A 21,260-nucleotide genomic window follows, 5' to 3' on the forward strand; every position below is an offset into this window, starting at 1 on the left:
AATTGGCACTGACCACGCACTGACCGAATTTTTTAACTTGAGATGACATTAAAAACATTCTTGGTTATGCAGGTTATGTTTATACTATTACAAAAATGAACCTTCGTTGGTAAATTTTAAATCTGCCAAATTTCATTGTTACCAACAGACTCAGTCATTCTTGATCATTCTGTACTATTTCACACCACTCGCCACTCCTGCTAAACTGGGGTGCGTTCAGAAATGTGCTGTGGGAATAGGTAATGGTAAGGTAATGGTACACCCAAGGATTATGACGTCATTGCCGAGATGTGCCGCGGCAACATCACATTTGTGAACGTTTTGTTGCAATTTTCTGGTACTTACTGTAGGTAGGAATGGGAGTTGTTCTATTCTATGGTTTGTGGTTATGTACAATTGTACATTCGTATAAAATAAAATGTGGACATTGCCAATTGCGTTAGCTGCAGACTTTATTTTAAATTTAGCATCTGAAAGCGAAGAAGAAAGTAGTAATGATGATGAAGAAATAATAGCAACATTAGCAACTGTCATTGTGAGAAAAAAAACTATCGATGATGTCATAACTCGGAAACAAATGACTGCTTGGAATTTTATTTTGTATTAAAATATGTATTTTTATAAACTAAAATTGACCTGTCCAAAGATTTTTTTGAAAAAAATTTTGTTTCATTTTTAATGAATTTATTCCATACTTTTGCCGTTCACTGTATAAGCCTTTTAAAACAAATATAAACTGAAGAAAATTATATAAATCAAATAAACTTTTTAAAACAAATACATATTACATTATTTTACTCCGTTCAACCTATATTATTTTATTAAATTATAAAAATATAGGTAAAGGTAAAAAAATCACCAAATTGGTAATACATAGTCGCATAGTCCTTAGCGACTTAGCCTGCCCCAGCTTATTATTGAGGCGCCAAAATGACGGTGAATTGACAGTTTATTAATACTATTGCGCATGTGCGGCAATTCTTCCCACACTCATGGAGCATGGTAACTTGGGAACACCGTCAGGCAATCACCCAAACAATTCTGAACGCATGACAGATGACCATGTCTGCATTACCGGCAATTTACGAACGGCGCATGGCGACCTAGGTGCACCTGGGTACGATTTCTGAACGCACCCCTGATAACGTTCCAAAGTTTTAAACTATAACTCCCTTTGTTGTTGGATTCGAAAATCGCCTCCGGAGCGTTTATTTCGGCAAGATAAGATTCTGTAGCGGTTTAGTTGATCGGTAGATACATTTACGGGAGTTATTCAAAGAACTTCGTGAGAAAGACTGACAACCGTATCCGGAATAGGCGTCAGTTACCTACTTTATTCCGAAATAAAAAAAACAACAGGATGTTCCTAGAACCAGTACATATGTCATGGTTGCTGAAAAATATTTAAAAAAAATCAATATCAATACTCCATAGTTATTACTGACAGGCGTTGCTTTGAAAAAAGTGTCAGTCAAGCTATAATGTATAATATTTTCAATGAATGAATACGCCGACATGTATTTGATTTTGGGTGAATGTCTCGGTAATGCAGCTGAAGCAGCGCGCGAATACTCCCTACGTAATCCTTACCGGCGCCATCCAAATGGACAATATTTTTAACATTTATTGTAATACGAATTATGAAGCTGTTATTTTTGAAGTGTTTGATTGTTGTATTATCTGAAGCTCATCGAAATAGTTGGCTAGGTATTCCATAATACAATGATAATACGTATTTCTGGGTAGAGGTAATTCTCAAGTTACAGCCTTGTTTTTTTTATGGAAATGCGGTACTTTTGGGACAGCCTGTATATTTATGGATAAATTAATAATCAAATTTAGTTTCCATGAAGCCAAGGGAGAAATATGGAAAATGTTACTGCGGAATGTTGGCAACCAACCCCTTCCTGAGTCCAGTCAACAGCAGCTTCATGAGAAGTATGTGGTGACCATTTCTTCTAGCATAACTGTTTGTCTCCAGAGCACTTAAGTCAGTTTTAGTTGACTTAAGCCTACCTAAACGAAGAGCTTTGTTCGATTTTCTCCGTGATCCACAATTCGTTAAATCAAAATTGACTTACCTTTTTTTGCGGACCGCGAAGAGACCATGGACCGATTGGCATGGGTGGAATTTAACGATAATTTTGGACTTCGGTGCCACTTCAATTAAGTGGGTTTCACGACACGAGACGAAAGTTACGAAAACTAGGTGCTTTCACAAAGACGGTCAAATTCGAAGTCTCTTTCTTCCCAAAAATGTCCATCACCGGTAGGGGAGGTTTCGTCAACCCCGATTTTGCACGAAATTGTGAATCGGTTAACGCGCAATAACCAGTGACAGAGGGTGCAACTATTTTCGAATTGTATTTTTAAAACTAAATTAAACTACGCGCTAAAACTAAACCGAACAAAACCAAACAAAAATGAAAAGAACTAAAATTAACTATTTACAAAAGCCAACAATAACATTTAACAATTTGAATAATAATACGTTTAACTTCACTTATTATACCTACTGATAAGTTGAATGAATAAAGTTTCATCATCACTATTTATGTAGAAAAGTGTTGCTAAATAGAAAAGCCGCACTTTTTTGTTGTTTTCTGTCGAGAAAAGACACCATTGTCATTAAGAATAACAAAATAGTTATTTATGTAATACTTATACAGGGTGACTGACGAAAAACCTTTGATGCTGTATCTTGCTTATTTTTTATCCGATTTGAATAAATGACACCTCAAATGAAATAATTTTGAAAACACTTCAATACCAACTAAATAAAGAAAATATATTGCGTCCGGTTTTTAACAGATGAACATCAGCTTCTTTTTTTCAAATAGCACTGTACATTTTTTTTTATTCAGTATTGTAGAGATTTGTCTTCTGAATATAAAAATGCAAAGAACTATACCCATTCATTAAACAAAAGTCAATAAATTAAAGAGTAAATGTACAAAATTTAAAAATCAAGTGACTAAAATAAACAAGGGAGAAGTTTGTTCTAAATGCTCGAAATGATTAAGTGAGCTCTGAGTATTCATTTGTCAAAACAATTATTATGTTGTTGTGGAAGAAAATTTCCAAAGACGATGTGTGGTGTGGCATTTTTGGAGATAGAATGGACTAGTGGGTCCCTTTTTTATTGATAGCAGTCTAAATCAAACAAAATATCATACTATTTATTATCAAACGAAATAAGCCATTTTCTGGATGAGATACCATTAGCAGTGTTGAATAGAGTCGTGTTTCATCAGGACGGCGCCATACCACATAATGCATACATGAATTTTGTATTTTTAAATCATTTAAATCATTTTGGTGAACGACGAATGGGTGCTCATCCCCAGATTTGAATCCATTGGATTTCTTTATATTCATTCGAAACTTTCGAGACAATGTTTATTTGACCCCACCAGGTACCCAAAAAGATAGTGCGAGTATGTCAGGAAAAACCCTGAAATTTTTTACTGAATGCAAAGGTGGGCAGTTTTAGAAGGTATCGACAGTGTCTGCAACAGCATTGAGGAAATTTTGAGCAACTAGAATAGATTTTGTATTGTTTACAAATTTGATTACTTCATTTTTGATTTTCAATTTTTTTTATTTAAAATACATTTTTTGTTTTTTCTTTTAATGTAAGAATATTCAGAAGAAGATTCTTTATAAGAACGAATAAAAAAATATATAGAGTGTAATTTGAAAAAAAAAGTTAGCTATCGTCTGTCAAAAAATAGATGTCAAAAAAAATATCGAATAGGATAATAATGAAGTGTTTTTCGAACTATTTCATTTGATGTGTCATTTATTTAAATCGGATAAAAAACAAGTAAGATACAGCGTCAAAGGTTTTTCGTCAGTCACCCTGTATATGTTGCAAAATGTGAGTATTTTTTCACGAGTCGTAAATTTTATGTAACGAGCGAAGCGTGTGGTAAGGAGTTTATCATTATTTGAATAGTAGTTTATTTACACACGAACGAGTTGAATAATAGCTATTTATGTAACCAGTTAGGAAATGCGTTATTTTGTGTAACGAGTGGAATATTTGCGGGACGAGCGCAGCGAGATCCCGCAAAATCACACGAGTTACACAAAATTGCATTTCCTAACGTGTTACATACAAGATTTTTTCTAATTTTGACAAAAAAAAATTCTTCAAACGTTAAACGAAGTAATGAATTTCATTAATAATAAATTATTATTGTGTTAAAATATCAAGTAGGTAAGTAGGCACGGTTATTTTGCTTAAAAACAAAAAATATGACAGTGTCAAATTGATGATACAATAAATTTTTCCTAACCAGTTAGGAAAGATTTTACTTTTCGTAACCAGTTACGAAAAGTGTGACGTTTCCAAACGTCAATTAATTTTGAAAAGTGTCACTTTATATGTCAAAATTAGAAAAAACATTTTTTTGTTCAACGATCCCCTTAAAGGCTACAAATCGCTTAAAATCTTTTCCGGAAATCGTCTTGGAAACAATATTTTCCTGCTTATTTACGCGCAGGAAAATTGAATTTTCCGGACTAGTACTGAAAGACTTTACAAGATGCAAAATTACCTTGTAACTATAGTTGCCAACAAAATTGACAAACTTGAATTTTGCGGAATCTGTAAAAATTTTTTCTAAAATTTGTAAATTTCGTCTTTTTTACGATTTCCGGAAAAATTTAATACAAAACACGTCATTAAAATTTCCTACTTGACTCGGAGCTTTAAAATACTCGGCACAAAGTGCCTCATATTTCAATTTAGCTCCTCTTCAGTAATGTGAGATTTTCCTGACTTTTATGTAAATAACTATTAGAATTAGCTTCACGTTTCGTTTTGACAAGTTGCGACATTTATTAAAATCCGTTCACACAGGAGAAAATTCTCAAATTTTGATAGTGTCGAAAAAAAACATTGATTTAGAAACACACAAATATATCGGGTGTTTTTTTAAATTTCACCTCATAGTAGGCGTTGAAGAGTCGATTGTGAACGCACTATACAGGTGGATCACGGATCAGCTGTTTAAATCTTACGTTTTACACGAGTGGTGCGTTCACAGTCGACTCTCCAACGCCTACTACGAAGTGCTATTGTTTTGGATTTAGTTAGTTTTATATGTAAACAATTTAACTAATACTTTCCTTTGTTTATTTATTTTTGTTGAATCTTTGTCAGAAATTGAGGAATTTGGAAACTATGAACTAATGTTACTTTTGCTAGTTTAGGGATGTAGATGTAAATTCATGCAAATAAGATTTCTCTAACGCAATCATGTCTTAGGGCCCGATTATAAGTCATGGGCGCAAATAGGTGGTGTAGCGCAAATGTGTATCTATCTTTGTCCTACACATTAATTACCAAACTTGCAATTTTGCGCCGTTACAAGTTGCGACCCTCGCAGCTCAATTTGAAATCGGCCGTTTAGACTCACTTTTAAAATTTGACCTGATCTAAAATAATCAATACAGAGTTATTAATTATTGTAAATGTTTCTAACATCGTAGGTGTGCGCTATGCTTTAGGTGCGCCGATACGTCAACTAGATGTTAGAAACATTTATAATAACCCTGTAGCTTTATGAATTTTTCTTCATTGAACCACTTAACCTCTCAAACAGCGTTATCCCTTAATCTACCTCGATTTTCACACTGATGTAAACGTTCCACATTCTGAGAAGGATCAAATACTCCTAGTACATATCTAGTTGTCAACGGAAGATTAGTTAAAGTCCATTCAAAAATAAAAAAACCACCACCTGTTGCTTTAGATTGGTAAAATTTAAAAAACCCTAGGTAGATATTTTTTCATACTATGTTGGTAACTATAAATTATTTATTTGATTGAAAATAAAATAAAATTGCTTTGAATTCCGTACATACTGTTTTATTAGCAGCACGTTTCATTTATTTATTGATTCTTATTATTTTTACTTAAACATGCCCAGAAAAACAAGACATTTAATAAACACTTAACCTCAAAATTAGAATTCTCACCAAATTTTACACTAAACAGCGTTGCCGATAGTAATTATCGAGGAAAATGCGACGTTGGTGGTTTTTTGATTTTTGAATATATGTATTTGTATTAATTTTGTATTTTATGGTAACTGAAGGTGAATTGTTTTGTTTACATCCAAACGTAAATATTTATGTGTCATTATTCCTAATAATTCCTAACTGAAATAAGTAGTACAAGAAGGGTGTATTTACGTCGTTTGAAAACAAGAAGTAGGTAGCAAGTTGTTAAGTCAGTAACTTTAAAATTTACAAATATTTTGCAATAATTTAATATTTTTTGTTTCCCAACTTCAAATGTTATACCTAATCTTGAACTAATTCCTTAAGTTTTGACACTTAAAAAAATATCTACCGTGAGTTTTTTTATTTTACTGAACATAGGATTCATGGATCTGTAAGTTTGGTTGCCTATTTCAAATTAATTGACTGGTCCATTTTCGAATTGAACATAGCCATTTTACATTGTATATTCAGCGAAATAAAAAACGCAGTGTATGTATTACGTTACACGTTAAAGTCTTGTAAAAACATTCTTCCGACAAGTTACCAAAGGAATTGAATTTTTATTTGTACAAGGACAAAAACCACCAATGACACTTGCGGACACAACGAGATAGGACGGCAAACAACGGTTGCAACACAAATAATCTTTTTCTATTCCACACTCGGACCCACTTTATTTTATTCCGTCACGTGATGGACATACATAAACGGCGCAGTAAAATACTCTGAAAATGGATACCTCATTTCCAGAAAAATAAAATAGATCATTTTATTACATCTATCTACTAAAAATTTACTTGTAACAGTAATCTGTGCTTCACAATTTTAATGTCGAAAGGTACTTAATATACAGGGTGATTCTGAAATAAGTTTGAAAAAAAACCCCGGTAATTGGTGATGATGAGAAGAAGTCATTGACAAAAAATTTTCTTATAAAAGTTTTTTCATTTTCGACATACAAATGATTGAAAATTTGGTCAAAATTGCTAGTACGCTGCTGAGTTAAAGGTGATTACCTGATTATCTTGGTAGTTTAGCAACAATAATAATCAAAGGTGCCCGTCAGTCACAAACGTAACCTTACTCCTCTCTATCATTTCCATAGAAACATTTACAAAGCAGTGTGCTTGCACCTACGATTTTATTGTGGATTTGATGATGCAACAATGGTTGCTAATGAAGTGAACAAATTCGGACAAATTTTCCTATTCATAGGCGTTGGAAATACAAGGATATAGGGTAATTTCCATCCTTTTGATTTCACCTCCAGAAGTCATTTACGCAGAATTATTTTGTGTCAAGGACACTCCACATTTTTTTCAAACTTATTACAGAATCACCCTGTGTAAATTTCTTGAAAAATACAGTAGGTAAGCTTGTTTTTAAATGAAAACAATTACAGTAAGTCAATAATCACACTACAGGGTGAAATTGAAATGCATCATAATATGTAAACCGTAGTATCTTCAATAAGTGAATAAACCGAAAATGTGGTTAAACATTTCAAATTCATAAAGTCCAATTTAACTTAATTTCATCCCGAACGAGACACGCTTTAAAAACAGAGAGTCACAAAACTTTACTTTGAACGAAATAGATAGCCCAAAAACACTTTCAATGCACAGAGCCGCAAAAACGCGTAAGGATACTGTGACTGAAAACCAAACACTTTTTCCACCTTTTTTGCGTTGCCCTCGATATCTTTTTAGTTTTAGGTACTGTTCTTCCTAACGTGGCACTAAACTTTTGTGCTCTCATGTTTAAAGTACAGTGCAAAATTGAATGCACGTGATTTTCACAAAAATGATCTGAAGATCCTAGGGTTTTAATATTCTGATGTATTTTGATTTCAGCCTGTATATGTACATTCCTACATGACAATTGACAGATTTCCGGCGGTAAAGTACCGCTAATACCGCCACCTATCTGCGATACTACTTAGTCTGCCTGTTACGAAGTTAGCCGCATATCTAAAATTTGTGGGGTTTTCTACGCCAACTACGGTGTTAATTATGGCATTGGTTGATGTTCATAGGTCAACGAAGCTACGATTTAAACGAATGTTAATATATTTTATTTAGAATGAGCACTTTTGGGATAAATCCGAGTTCGAGTTGTGTTTACACAATCTTACACATTCTTTTCGTAAATAATTAAAGTACTAGGCACTCACTCCTTCCTGGTGATTTCCCTGGAGAAGGAGCCTGAGGCGTGTTAACAATGCTCTCGTTAGTCAGTTAGGTTTTTATAGACACACATGTATTTTTAATGTTTCTTAATTTCGTAAGAAATTAAATGCAGGTGTCCATATATTTTATGACAAGATAACTATTATGAAAAGAGTGATTTCGTGATTATTATGTCAGATGATTTAAACAAATATGAACCTTAGTTCTGACAGTATGGAGAAAACGTTATAAAAATAATTACAACATAAATAAATGTGGAACAAGAGTGCGAGTGGTGTCACGAAAAATATATGTAATGTGAAATACAAACAAATGAATTATGATGTCTATTATGTTATATAGCCTATGTTAATTCTAAAGGAATAAGGTATCTAACAGTTAAAGTGTCATCGAAATAAGTCCAGAGCGCTAGGTGATGCTTTTAAGAAAATCGCTCGGACAGGTTGATTTTATTTCGAAAAAATGCCATTCTGTGACGTGCAATTTGTTTAAGTGACGTCATTGGTTTTTGCGCAATGACGTCATCACTCATCACCAATTCTTTTTAAATGACAACCCCTACTTTTTTCTTCTCATTCCGATAGACCTTCCTACTACCCAAACGATGAATGAAAAAAAATGGTACCTTACATAACAATTTTTTTTGAGAAAATGACAAATTTTACTTCAAAATTTTTAATTTAATTTTTAGGTAGTAAACAGGTCTATCAGAAAGAGAAGAAAAAAGTGGGTGTTTGTCATTTAATTACGAAAAAAATTATGACGTCATTTAAACAAATTGCATGTCACAAGATGGCATTTTCCAAAATAAAATCGAACTGTCTGAGCGATTTTCCCAAAAACATCACATGATGTTATTTTATGTTATGAATTTTGTTCCAAACTTTATGTTCACATTGTATAAAACCTTTAATGAGTTAAATATACAGGATGTCCCAAAAATGGCGTACTAATGGTGCACTACGGTGTAAAAGAGATTACTGTAAACGTCAGAAAAATGTTAAAAAAATTCTATTGGACTTATTTGTTGATTTGGCGGTCTTTGAAAGTGGCACTTAACAGGTCAATTATTTTGAAAAATATGTATGAAATTTTCATGACAGCTACGTCTAATCGTACATATTATCACAAAGTACAAGATCACTCACTACCAATATCTAGTCCTGCATAATAGAGAATTTAGAAGCTTTGGAAATGTAAAAAAATATTTTAAATCCACTAGGGTAACATTGGAAGGTAATGATGTACGAATATATCTTTGTTTACATTATATTACCGTTAATAATAATAATAATAAAAATGATTAATTATTTTTATTATTATAAAATAAATAAAAATTTATTTTATAATAATAAACATAATTAATTTTTTTTAAACATTTAAACATCCTCCATAAGGTAGTAAGTAGTTTGTACGTCAATTTTGGGACACTCTTTACGTGTCTCAGAAATAAATACATTAATTTTAACTGTAATAGAACTCATCAATAATATTGAAATATATTTTTTCCTAAACCTTGAAGTTATCTAATTAAAATTATTGATAGATTTGGTACAACTTTCCCTACCTGTCTATGGGGATTATTTTTGCTTCGCCAATGCTGATAAGCGAAGAAGAAAAAACAAATGCAAGAAAACTTTTACTTGTTTTTCGCTAACTTATGCACAGCGGCCCCTGTGATCTACAGAGTGTCCCCAAAAAAAAAGACGTGTCCATAACTCCCTTATTTATCGGAGGATTTTAATTATATATACACCAAATTAAATGGTTTTTAATAGGCTACAAAACGGCTTAATAAATTGACGTATAGTTCCAAGGGCTTCAAGACTAAACTGTCAAAATATTTTTTTTCAAATGGGATCACATACTTTTTTTTAGTAATTCTGATAGAGATTTTAATTCTAAAAACAACAATGTATCACAAGTATAACTTGACATTAAAAAAAATAACACTAACTTTTGAAACAAATGACGAGCACCAAGCGAAAAGCTATCAAAATGCATTGCGTTACAATGTAATAACCAAATTAAGGTAGCTAGAAAAACAAATGACAAATAATAATATGTGGGCTTGCGCAGATATGCCCCCAATGTTTAGCGTAAAATGGAACATAGACGACAGTAGCGTTTTTTACATTTTTTTTTGTGAATTTTTGGTATTTAAGTGTATACTTGTGATACACTGTTATTTTCAGAATACAAATCTCTATCAGAATTACTAAAAAAAAATATGTAATCCCATTTGAAAACATTTTTTTTGACAGTTTACCCTTGAAGTCCATGGGGCTATACTTGAATTTATTAGGCCATTTTGTAGCCTATTAACAATCATTTAATTTGGTGTACAGATAATTAAAATCTTCCGATAAATAACGGAGTTATGGACTCGTCTTCTTTTTTGGGGACACCCTGTATAATGATAAAGGTGGAAGAGAAAAAAGAGAATCGTATGGTAGATATTGAATGAAAACAATAATTTTAATAATAAATATTTTTATTCGGAATCGTATTGTACCTAATATGCACATTCCTAACCTTATACGAGGGCGGAAAGTTAACCATTCCTTTTTATCTTTACTTCCCTCTCTTGGTCAGTAATAGGCCACTTTCTGCCCTGTTATAAGGTTTTTCCAGTGGCGTACTTACTGAAAGTCGAAAAACCGTAGAAATGAAACTGCATCAAATTAATTGTTTATTAGCTAAAAATGTAATGATTCCGAATAAAATAGTGTACAAACCTCGGTGGGAATGTGTTTCATTCCTGTCTAGAGCATTAGTTCACCTCGGCTACGCCTTGGTAAACTACCTTAGCTCTCGACAGGAATGAAACACTTCCCACCTCGGTATGTAATCTACTATAAACTGACCCTAATGAATCGCTCATACTTAAGATAATGTTTCCTAAAATTAGTGTATTAATCAGTAAAAATTCTCATGAAATCAGAGTAATCACTAATCATTACGAGAAGTGTTCAAAGTGTCCGCCGTTATTGTCAATATAATAATGAAGGCACCGACCAAATTATTCTTCCACTTATTCCAACATACCTCTGTTATTGGGCAGCATTTTTCACCCGTTCTCTTAAAACTTCACTTGTATCAACTCCTTCATGTACCCCCACAAGAAGAAGTAAGTCGCACGGAAATTTTCTGGGCTCGAGGAGCACTCCCGCACGTTTCACCATACACTACACAATATCTATTCACTAGTCAAAAATAAACGCAATTTTCACAAAATTTTAGCTCAAATCACAGAATCACCACGTAAACACCTGCCTTGTGCAGTCGAATAAAACTAACTAAAATTGTAATCCTCTTGTCTCGGCCGCGGAGCGAAAAAACTTTACTGTAAAAACACAATGTTTTGCGCCGATTTTACAAAAACTATTCTTTCACGGTCACTGTCATTGGGTCACATAACTAGAAAATACACAGCTCGTTAATTTATGGGAGAGTAAAATACTGAAACGAAAATTTTATTTTTCGAAAAAATGGTGCATAACAATTTTGTTGGTCTTGATGGGATCTGTCACTGGTTAAAGTTAATGTACAGTTGCGGAATTAAAATTTCGGGCAGTATTGTCAATGTCATGATATAAACTCTAAAACAACCTTTACAGTAATAACCTTTTACTCTTGTCATGTTTTTGCCTTTTTGACATTCAAAAATTGTCATTTGTGGCATAATAACGGGTAGGCAACATATCAAAGCGATGATTTAATTACACTCAGTGCAACTAACTGAAATCTCAAAATTCAAAATTGATTGGGTGACTGACACAGAAAAGTTTAATTTTTGAATGTCGTCATGATGACAGTAGAAGGTGCTTTACAGAAAAATAGTGCCGCAAATTTTATTCCGCAACTGTACTTATTTCTGAGACACGTTGTGTTTGAAAATAATTACATTTTCTTTTAGAAAATTGTGAAAATTACCTCATCACCTTGCTTCGAACTTAAATAGGCCACGGTAGCATGAACGTAAATCTCTAATGTAAAATCGGTGCAAAACGAAACAACATTTGGGGAGGATACGGCCCTGTTCCGTTACGTTATCACACCATAGGCACACAAGAGCAGACAGCAACACTTTACGGCCGGTTTAATTGCATCAATGCTATAAGAACGACCTTATCTCTGAGGAGATGAGACAGACACTTCCTTCTTCTGAATTCCCATGTATCCTGCTCACAACTATATCAGCAGGTCTCGTTACCTCTCAAGTCGCATAAACACGCAGATTTACGAGTTCTATTTGCGCCTTGTCTAGATTTATGGCATTCTTTATTTCGTTATTTGCGGCACAATATGGTAATAGCATCGCGTTCATATATGGACCCGAGAACACTGAACCGAATACTGAATGACTTATTTCAGAAAGTGAATTTCGTTACACATTTGCTGATTTTCCAACTCTCTGATAGTAACGAGAATTAGGAAGAAAAAAAGAAACACTTTGTTACTACTAATTACAAATAGACATTGTCACTCATGTTAAACTATCAATATATGTTTCAGTCGTATTGATTTGTTTTAATCAGTTTAGGGGAAGCTCGTCGTGCCCTAAACCTGTGCGTGCTACAAAATACTTCTTATGAGTCTCGTATCACATAATAACGGGCCTTCAAATAAATTTATATTTAGAGCAATCTATGGAAATTCAATTATTTGCAACATTTTTCCAGCGTAAAAAATGACACAAGAAACGTCTGACATTTTAACGAAATAAAATTAGGTTAGAAAATATTTTTAATTTTTGTAGTGCATTCTCCCTATTCCCCCTCCACGGAATATGACAATATGAAATTTGGAAAAAGCTTACTATGTAACCGGTGTAACTCCGGAGAATAATTGATTATCTACAAAAATTATCTTTACACTGTTAACAGAATTAGAATGTCGCTTACGCCTACTCTAAATATATATTTATTTGAAGGCCCGATATATCGGGTGATTCAAAATGATTGTGGATAACTATGTACGAAAATGTATGTGGCAACTGCGTGGGTGGGGTATGGTTGACATTTGTATGACATTTCATAAGCGTGCATTTGATTTTTTTATAGCATTGCACGTTGATTTGATAATTTTCAAAATTGCGCGACTCTGAACTGTCAAAGAAATGTCAACTCTATCCCACCCACACACTTGCCACATAAATTTTCGTACACAGTTGCCATACTTATCCACAATCATTTTAAATCACTCAATACTATTTTTTATTGTTCCAAACTTTTGGCACTCACTGTAATGTAACAAATTGGTTGCCTGGATCTCTCTATTTAATTACATTTGTTAATCGTTCCAATTCTTTTGTTGAAAAGGTATTGAATGTGGGAAATACGAAAGTATTTGTGAAAGTACAAAAAACTTACGTTCGTTTATTTTGAAGTTTGTCATGTTTAAAACTTTTCCAGAAAATACGGTCTCGAACAACAAAAATATAATCCTTTTAACTGAGCTTATACAATTTTACAAGAAACATTTTCTCTTGACCTCAAAGAACTTTTTGAATTGAAACTCGATGAAAGGCTGCAAGGCATTTACTTAAGCTGTGCTGAGAGGTATGAATCGATTTATTGCCAGAGCTTCTTTAGGACTCGTGAGCTTGAAGAGTGTAACAATGGAAGATACTGACCATAACATATTTATAACAAATTTTACTACTACCACCAAACCTTATTGAAAACTAATAAAACGAATGAAATAATGAAAAAATGTCTCAGTGAAATCTAGAATTTAGCATATGAGTAGATCATTATAACAATGTGTTTTCAGGACGATGTATTTGCAGGAATAGCAATAAATGATGACAAAGGATAACAAAGTGGTTCACACCTGAATTTAAAAAAAATGACAAAAACTCTCAATTTATTAAAAGAACTCTACAACTTAATTACAAAAACATGTAAACGCGCTATTAATCTTGCAAAAGTAAAAGTACATAAATTAGATATTTTTATTCAAAAAACGACGCGCAACGTGGTCAATTGTTAACAATTATAGATAGATACAAGATAATTCTTTGCTTGTGTACTTTTGCTTTCTTATGTCTTTTTGTTTGTTTTTGTTTTCCCAGTTAGAGATAAATTATCTTTGTATTTATAAAATAAATAAATGCGGAGCTCCAGACTAAATTCGGCTTTAGAATTATAAAACGTATTCGGTATTTGTGTTTTTTCCATTTCACATTTAAAATTATATGAAACACGCGCTTTTGAATAATTAAATCTCGGTTTTTGATGCGTATTTTTTGTTTCAACTGAATAATTACATTTTATTGAAAATGATTGTTCCCAGAGTAACAACTGTTTAGAATAATTTTATATCTCATTAAATCTTGAACAAAATCTTGTCATACAAATTTCCGCAGGACCAGTGGTTTATGAGATACTGCCCTTAATACGATGATCTCTTTACCACGCAAAGCGTAAATTGACCTCTGGTTACGGCGGCCGTTGAATTCCCACCACTGTTGCATTTATTCATAAATTTTCAAAATGTATATTTCCGTATTTGAATACAATGGTCTCTACGATGTTACCTTTGTTTACAATTGCTTAAAAATTGCGAAATTTGAAATTAAATTAATAATAGTATATTATATTATGAGGAGCAAAAATGAAGTTTTATGTGCTGCGGCTGGTAGATTGGCTGCCGAACGCAGTGAGGCAGACAAACCAGCCAAAGCACATAAAACCATTTTTGCTCCGAATAACATATACTATTTTTTCTTCAAACCTTCATAACAAATTATTTAAGACATGTTAAGAAACCAGGTAGGAATTTCAAATGATTTAGCTAGTTTACTTTACTGCCGCTCATCAGCGGAGATAATAACTTCACGGACGCCCTCAGCGGAGATAATAACTTTATCTGCCGCTCGTCAGCTCGTTAGATGCCATGACAATGAAGTGACACTTTAGCATTATCAATGTAGCAGGATAATGTCATAATTTACGGACGTCGAGGATTCCAGAGGGTATGATAAAAATTACTTCAGAATTTTTTCTATCTCAATTATTTTCCCAGTTGTTGCTAATCAGTCATGGCAAATAAACAACATGTTACCTTTATAATAACTGAGTTAAACAAATTCTAAATAAGAATCTTTTAGCAAAATCAATTCACTTTTTTCAATTTCAATTTTATAAAAATAAGGATAAAAAATAATACATTCTTACAATCTGTTAATACAAAAATAACTATTTACACACATTTTATTACATTTTTTATTATTGGGAAGCTAAAGCTACCTACTACCATTTCACAAATATCATCTTATTAGTCACCTGTTTAATACGTAGATGACTAATATAATGTTGATTTTTATATGAAAATTTACCTGGTCTTTCAATTAATACAATTTCCTAATCGCCCTGTATAAATACGAAATAAAATAAATAATGAAATATCCAGGGTGTCCCAGCCAAGACTTTCGAGCCTAATATCTCGGTTATTTGTCAACGGATTTTTATGAAATTTAAAATACAGATATTTTAGATGGTGAAGGTTCAGTTAGTAATAATAAAATTACTTCAAGTTAAAAATGTAATTTTAACACACGTTTCCTTTATTGAAAATTAAGCGCAACTATTATTAGATTGTTAAACATTAAAAAATAGGTGCCTACACAAAAAAATAACTAAATCGCTTGTTTGATTCAACGAAAAGATTAGATTTTGTTGTTAAAAATTTAATCTGAATTTTGAAGGTATTTGAGCAGTTACCTTTCGAAACAATTGATGAAAAGTTGCCAAGAAACATTTTGTACATATGTCAAATTGTGTCAATTTATTGAAAATACTCTAAAAATAGACTACAATGGCAGAAATTTCAATATTGTTGAAAAAGGAAATCGTTTTTGCCTACGGCGAGTGTCGTAAGAATTTCAATGACACAGTTCGTTTTCTCGTGGAACACTATCCAAATGTAAGCTTTACAAAATTTAAGATTCAGAGAGTGTTCAATTTATTTGAAGACACAGGAAGCGTACGTGAACCAAATTACCTTGGTAAAATATCCCGATCCTGTTTTAGTCCTTTGTAGAATAATTAAAGCATCGAGTATAATAAATCATGTCCAAATGTTGTCTTTAACTTTGTAAGTGTTTGTAAGGTTAGAAAGATAAACGTCAAATATGTCACCAGCGTTTGTGCGAAGAGGGGTGACCAAAATTTGGCGATAGTGCGCATTTGTTTCACACGCGTCTACGTTTTTGCATCTGCAGCCACGTTTAACACAGTTTTTTTCTTTTTTCTTGCCAACCAGACGTCTTTCAAGAAAGAGTTTCTTCTTACAGCATTTTTCATTGACGATATTTTTTTTTATACAGGGTGCGTCTACTAAAACTTTATATCCGAATATCTTTTTTAATTATCAATTAAGGTAAACAATATTTAGCAATATTATATATCTCAATGACCTCTTGACATGTGCTTAACAAATGTTAACGAAACCTGCAAGGATACAGAGCTATTTGAAAAATAACCGCAGTAAATTTTATTTTTTTTTGCTTTTTCTCAGATTACGGAGTATAACATATTCAGCTGTGGCCTCTGTATCTCCCTGTATTGTTTTTATTACACTTTTACTGATGACTATGCAATAAATTAGTGTTAAAAAGACCTAATTTTCCAGCTGTGTTCAAAACAGAGTTTATGCGTAAAAAGTTGTTACGAATTTGTTTCACAGATTTTTCAGCAAATAATTTAGATACGTCAATTTGACGGGGCATTGTTATCTTATTTAAAATTCTTTTATTTCTGAACTATTCGGTAAAATACAATAAAAATTCAAATAGGTATGTATGTACAAACCCCGGTGTAAGTACGTCTGCATCCTAGGGATCAGTCTTCTCTGGAAAAATTTACTTAAACTGTTTTAAAGTAAGTTTTCAATAAAACGAATTTAAATGTTATTAATTTTATTTTTTAAACAATGAATCATGGGGTACCCGGTACCCTCTTAATTTTTTTATTTTTATTTATAAAAGTGGCTATCATGGAAGTGGGTGCGTCAAGCTTAAAGAGGGGGTGAAGGTGAATAAATAATTTAAGCACATCCTAAATAATAACAATTAAAATATCTGCAATAAATTCAACAATGTAACACAATTAGCACCAAAGAAAATTTAAAAAATGTACTCAAAATAATTATAACTAAATAAGATGCTCAAAATTTATTTTGACCATTAACTTCCACACACCTTTCAATTCTGGAATAAAAACTCCGTGAAGTTGCAGTTGCAGGATCATTTCATATGGATGAAATTTCAAAGGCTTTAAAGTTCTAATAATCGTGCTTTGTGAGACATTCAGTGTAGCCGCTACTGCTCTTGTGCTTGTGTGTGGATTTTCAGTTACCTAATCAACAACGGCATTTTGAAAGTTAATATTTTTGGGGAGTGCATCCCTTACTCGTGGCAATTCTTTAACACTGCCAGTATCTTCAAACAGCTTTACAATTCATCTGATATTCATTTCGGAAAATTTATCATTTTCTTGACGGGCCTGAAGAATTCTTGCTGCGGCTCGATAGCACCTGTGACACTCTCCATACGTAAAAATAATATTAATTTTCTCTTGCTGTGAGAACAACATCTTGTATAAAAGATTATTTCAAAGATTTCACAAACTTTTTTACTTTGACGTTGTCAAATAATAAATTAATTATGTTTTTTTTTTTTGTAAATCAAAAAGCCGTGAAGTACTTTTTTACGTAAATACACACTGGTGAATGAAGTCTGGAAATTGTCTTTATTTAACATTAATTTATTGGTCAATAATAAGCACTAGGATGATTATTAGGCAGAAAATCTACACAGAAACATTTGATATGCATGTTAAAAGTTATAATGTTAGAAAATGCTGAAAATAAATTTTTTCATTAATTTTTTTCTTGAATATTCCTCTTCTGTCCAGATCCTTGTTAATTTTTGTAGTGCCTATGTAAAGAGGGCAATGCAGCCTTTATTAAGACTAAATATCATTGAGCAGTCATTTAAAATAACGAAGATATTCAAATATAAAGTTTAAGCAGACGCACCCTGTATATATCTTAATTGATTCAACATTTTAAAGGCACGTAAAAATTACGTTTTTAAGACTTGAGTTATTGCATTAATGGGATTTTACTCTTCACCGTCTAAAATATCAGTATTATAAATTTCATAAAAATCTGTTGACAAATAACAGAGATAAACTAGGCAAAAATGAATAGGGAATTTCACAATTTTTCTTGGAAAGCAAAATAATTCCCCCAATCCTCCCACGTATTCTTAAACACTAGATAAATTTAAAATGTTACAAGTACTTGAAACATTACATTTAATGTGTAGATTAATATATTTGTAACACATTTCATTACAAATTTTAAAGGGTATTTATAAAAAATTCAAAAATGGAAAAATTCCCTATTCATATTTGCCTAGTTTATTAAGCTCGAAAGTCTTGGCTGGGACAGGGACAGGGATGATATGTATGGAACAGGTTTTTTGTTGATAAAATAATTTGAATAAGAATGTTGAAATTTTGCAGAGACTTACTTGTTACTTGAAAACTACTTTATTGGGGTTTAAATGGACAAAATTGGTAATTCTTAGTAAGCTTTAAAATATTTCACACCTTGATTAAAATAATAAATATATTTTTTTTCTTGTTGCTAAAGTAGCTTTAGCAAAAACGTCAAATATACTAAATAAAAAATAAACTGATTCTCAGCTTAGATATTCCTAATAAAAATCAATATGAATAATTTAACAGAAAAAGAAACAATTGAAATTCTTATGATAATTGGAGATAATTGCAGATAGAAATCAAATGTCGACCGATCGATTCAAACTATTTAAAAATGACGAAAATTCCATCCATACAAAATTCACTTGTTAGGCGAATTAAAAGAGGATGACTTTGGCAGAAGATTAGAATTCTGTATCATGACAATGATTCGTGACAATAACAGTTTTGTTAAAAGCATTGTTCTCTCAGATGAAGCTACGTTTCAAATAGACACAATTGTAGATAGTGATCTGACACTAATCCTCATTGAATAGGAGCTTTATCTCAACATCCATAAAAAGTTAATGTATGTATGTCAAATTTGACACATATTGTTATTTAAAACAAACGCAAAACAAAATTAATTCAATAGCATCTAAATCTCTGCAAAATATCACAATTTTTACTCAATCCGTTTTTGTAGGAGTAGCAGCCCTGTATACACTATGGAATGAAGTCCTACTCCCATATAATGCTAAAATTAGCAGTTTTAAAAAGTACATTCGATATTCCCGTAATTATTACATTTTGTCAAAATTAAGTCTGTAGTGATTTAAATGTATCCTTAAAGTAGGCGTTGAAAAGTCGATTGTGAACGAACTACGGATTACAGATCACGGATCAGCTGTTTAAATCTAACCTCACTTTTTGCGTTGTTTGTGTTTTTTCTCGAGTGGTGCGTTCACAATCGACTTTTCAACGCCAACTTTGACGGAAAATTTTAATGAATACTTGATGTTAATAAACGAATGTGTTACAAAATCAATTCACAATGATGTCCACCAAAGGTGATTCTTCCAAAAATAGAAGATATAGAAACGCCGCAACATTAAAAATGACTCCGGTGAGAAGTTGATCTGGACTTATTCATTTATTTACGCTGACCACAGGAATAGCCTTTGTTTAATAATACAGAATTGGTAAAATGATATCAATAAGTAGCATCTTCAAATTTCTCACAAATTCTGCATTAAAAAGTGTTGCTGAGACTTTCGTTAATCTGTTATATAAATATTTGATGAGTTTTCAATAAAAGTATTGATAATCAAATCAGCATTATTTATATTCTTATCATCTGCTATCATCAGAGAAATGTTGCAAGTGCTTTACAATTCAAAAGCGCTTCTCCTTGAAGGCGTCAAACGTGAACATTTCTGTTTTGTTGACTACATTATTTTCCACCGGAAAAGTGTTCCACGCTTTAGAATTCAACAAGACTATTACAGAAACTCACTAACGCAAAATAAATGCATCAGTACCTAATGGTTCTTGCACAAATAAAATGAAATGAGTATAAGAGACACTCCTAAGTCCACACAATCTGTCTAATCAATCTGTCGCATATTGTGTCGTGTCAGTGTTAAAAAATTTTTGATGTTCAAAAAAAAAATCAAGTCAATCAAGGTGAAGGTATTAAATTATTCGAGTTTTTTCAAGCTGCGGTTACATTTACCGCAACGTAAATGCTTAACTTTTTGGAACATTCGAATCTTGGAATAGGGTTTTAATTGGGTCGACTGGAAGAGCAGACACAAATAATTGCCCAGATTCTTCCTAGTTGTTATAAAAGAACATCGGTCATCAGTCATCGCAATTATTATCGATCAGAATCCACCTCCACCCCACCTGTGTGAAGCACGAGGTGTGTGCCAGAGCAAGCATGAATGGTAGAGGAAAACGTGGTAGGGATAAGGCTGCAGCTTCCGTAGCTTGACGCATCTCTAACCGGCGCTTTTCAAACGGCTCCGCCAGGATAGGAGCGTCAGTGTCACTAGAGACGGTCGTTGCGGTGAGTGTCCTGCGCGTCTTCACGGAAGCACGTGCTTAGCACCACGACCTGTTCTGAAATAAGCGGGGCGGTCGGTGGCTTTCCGGAGCCCTATTTCCGGGGACTTTCCGGCCGATTTAGTCTCCATGGAACTATCAATTAATTCATGAAAAACAATAGGGTGATGCTGAAGTGATGGCAGTGCTTTATTGATGGTGGACTTTTTAACATTCTTTCAAAGGTAATCAATAGACGAAGGCATGATTTCTTTAAGAGGTTGCTAGAAAACAAGCCAAACAATTTTATGCTGTTCCCATTTCCGATAAAACTTTTCAAGCTTGCACCAATTCTAAAGAAAGATTTAATAAAGAATGAATATAAATATTGAAAAGTAAATCGATCGAAACTGAAAAAGCAAAACTGACAAAATGAGCTTTTTTAAAAGAAAGCTCCTATGTCTACAAAATTTTATTTATACATATATTTTTCGTATCACGAATATCAGGATCC

The 21,260-nt window shown here is 32.6% G+C and overlaps 2 protein-coding genes across 3 annotated transcripts in view; one reads left to right on the forward strand and one right to left on the reverse strand.

Annotated features, from left to right (window-relative positions):
- LOC138138668 (U5 small nuclear ribonucleoprotein 40 kDa protein) overlaps positions 1-21,260 on the reverse strand; it is a 208,037-nt gene that overhangs the window by 13,528 nt on the left and 173,249 nt on the right. The gene's annotated exons all lie outside the window — the stretch shown is intronic.
- The window catches only part of LOC138138664 (monocarboxylate transporter 2-like), an 86,844-nt gene continuing 86,303 nt past the window's right edge, over positions 20,720-21,260 (forward strand). For both annotated transcript variants that reach the window (XM_069058669.1, XM_069058670.1), the window contains exon 1: positions 20,720-20,991. The gene's annotated coding sequence lies outside the window, so the exon portion shown is untranslated. The remainder of the gene's footprint in view (positions 20,992-21,260) is intronic.

The sequence above is a fragment of the Tenebrio molitor genome, chromosome 9, assembly GCF_963966145.1.
Source record: "Tenebrio molitor chromosome 9, icTenMoli1.1, whole genome shotgun sequence".
Classification (NCBI taxonomy): Eukaryota; Metazoa; Arthropoda; class Insecta; order Coleoptera; family Tenebrionidae; genus Tenebrio; species Tenebrio molitor.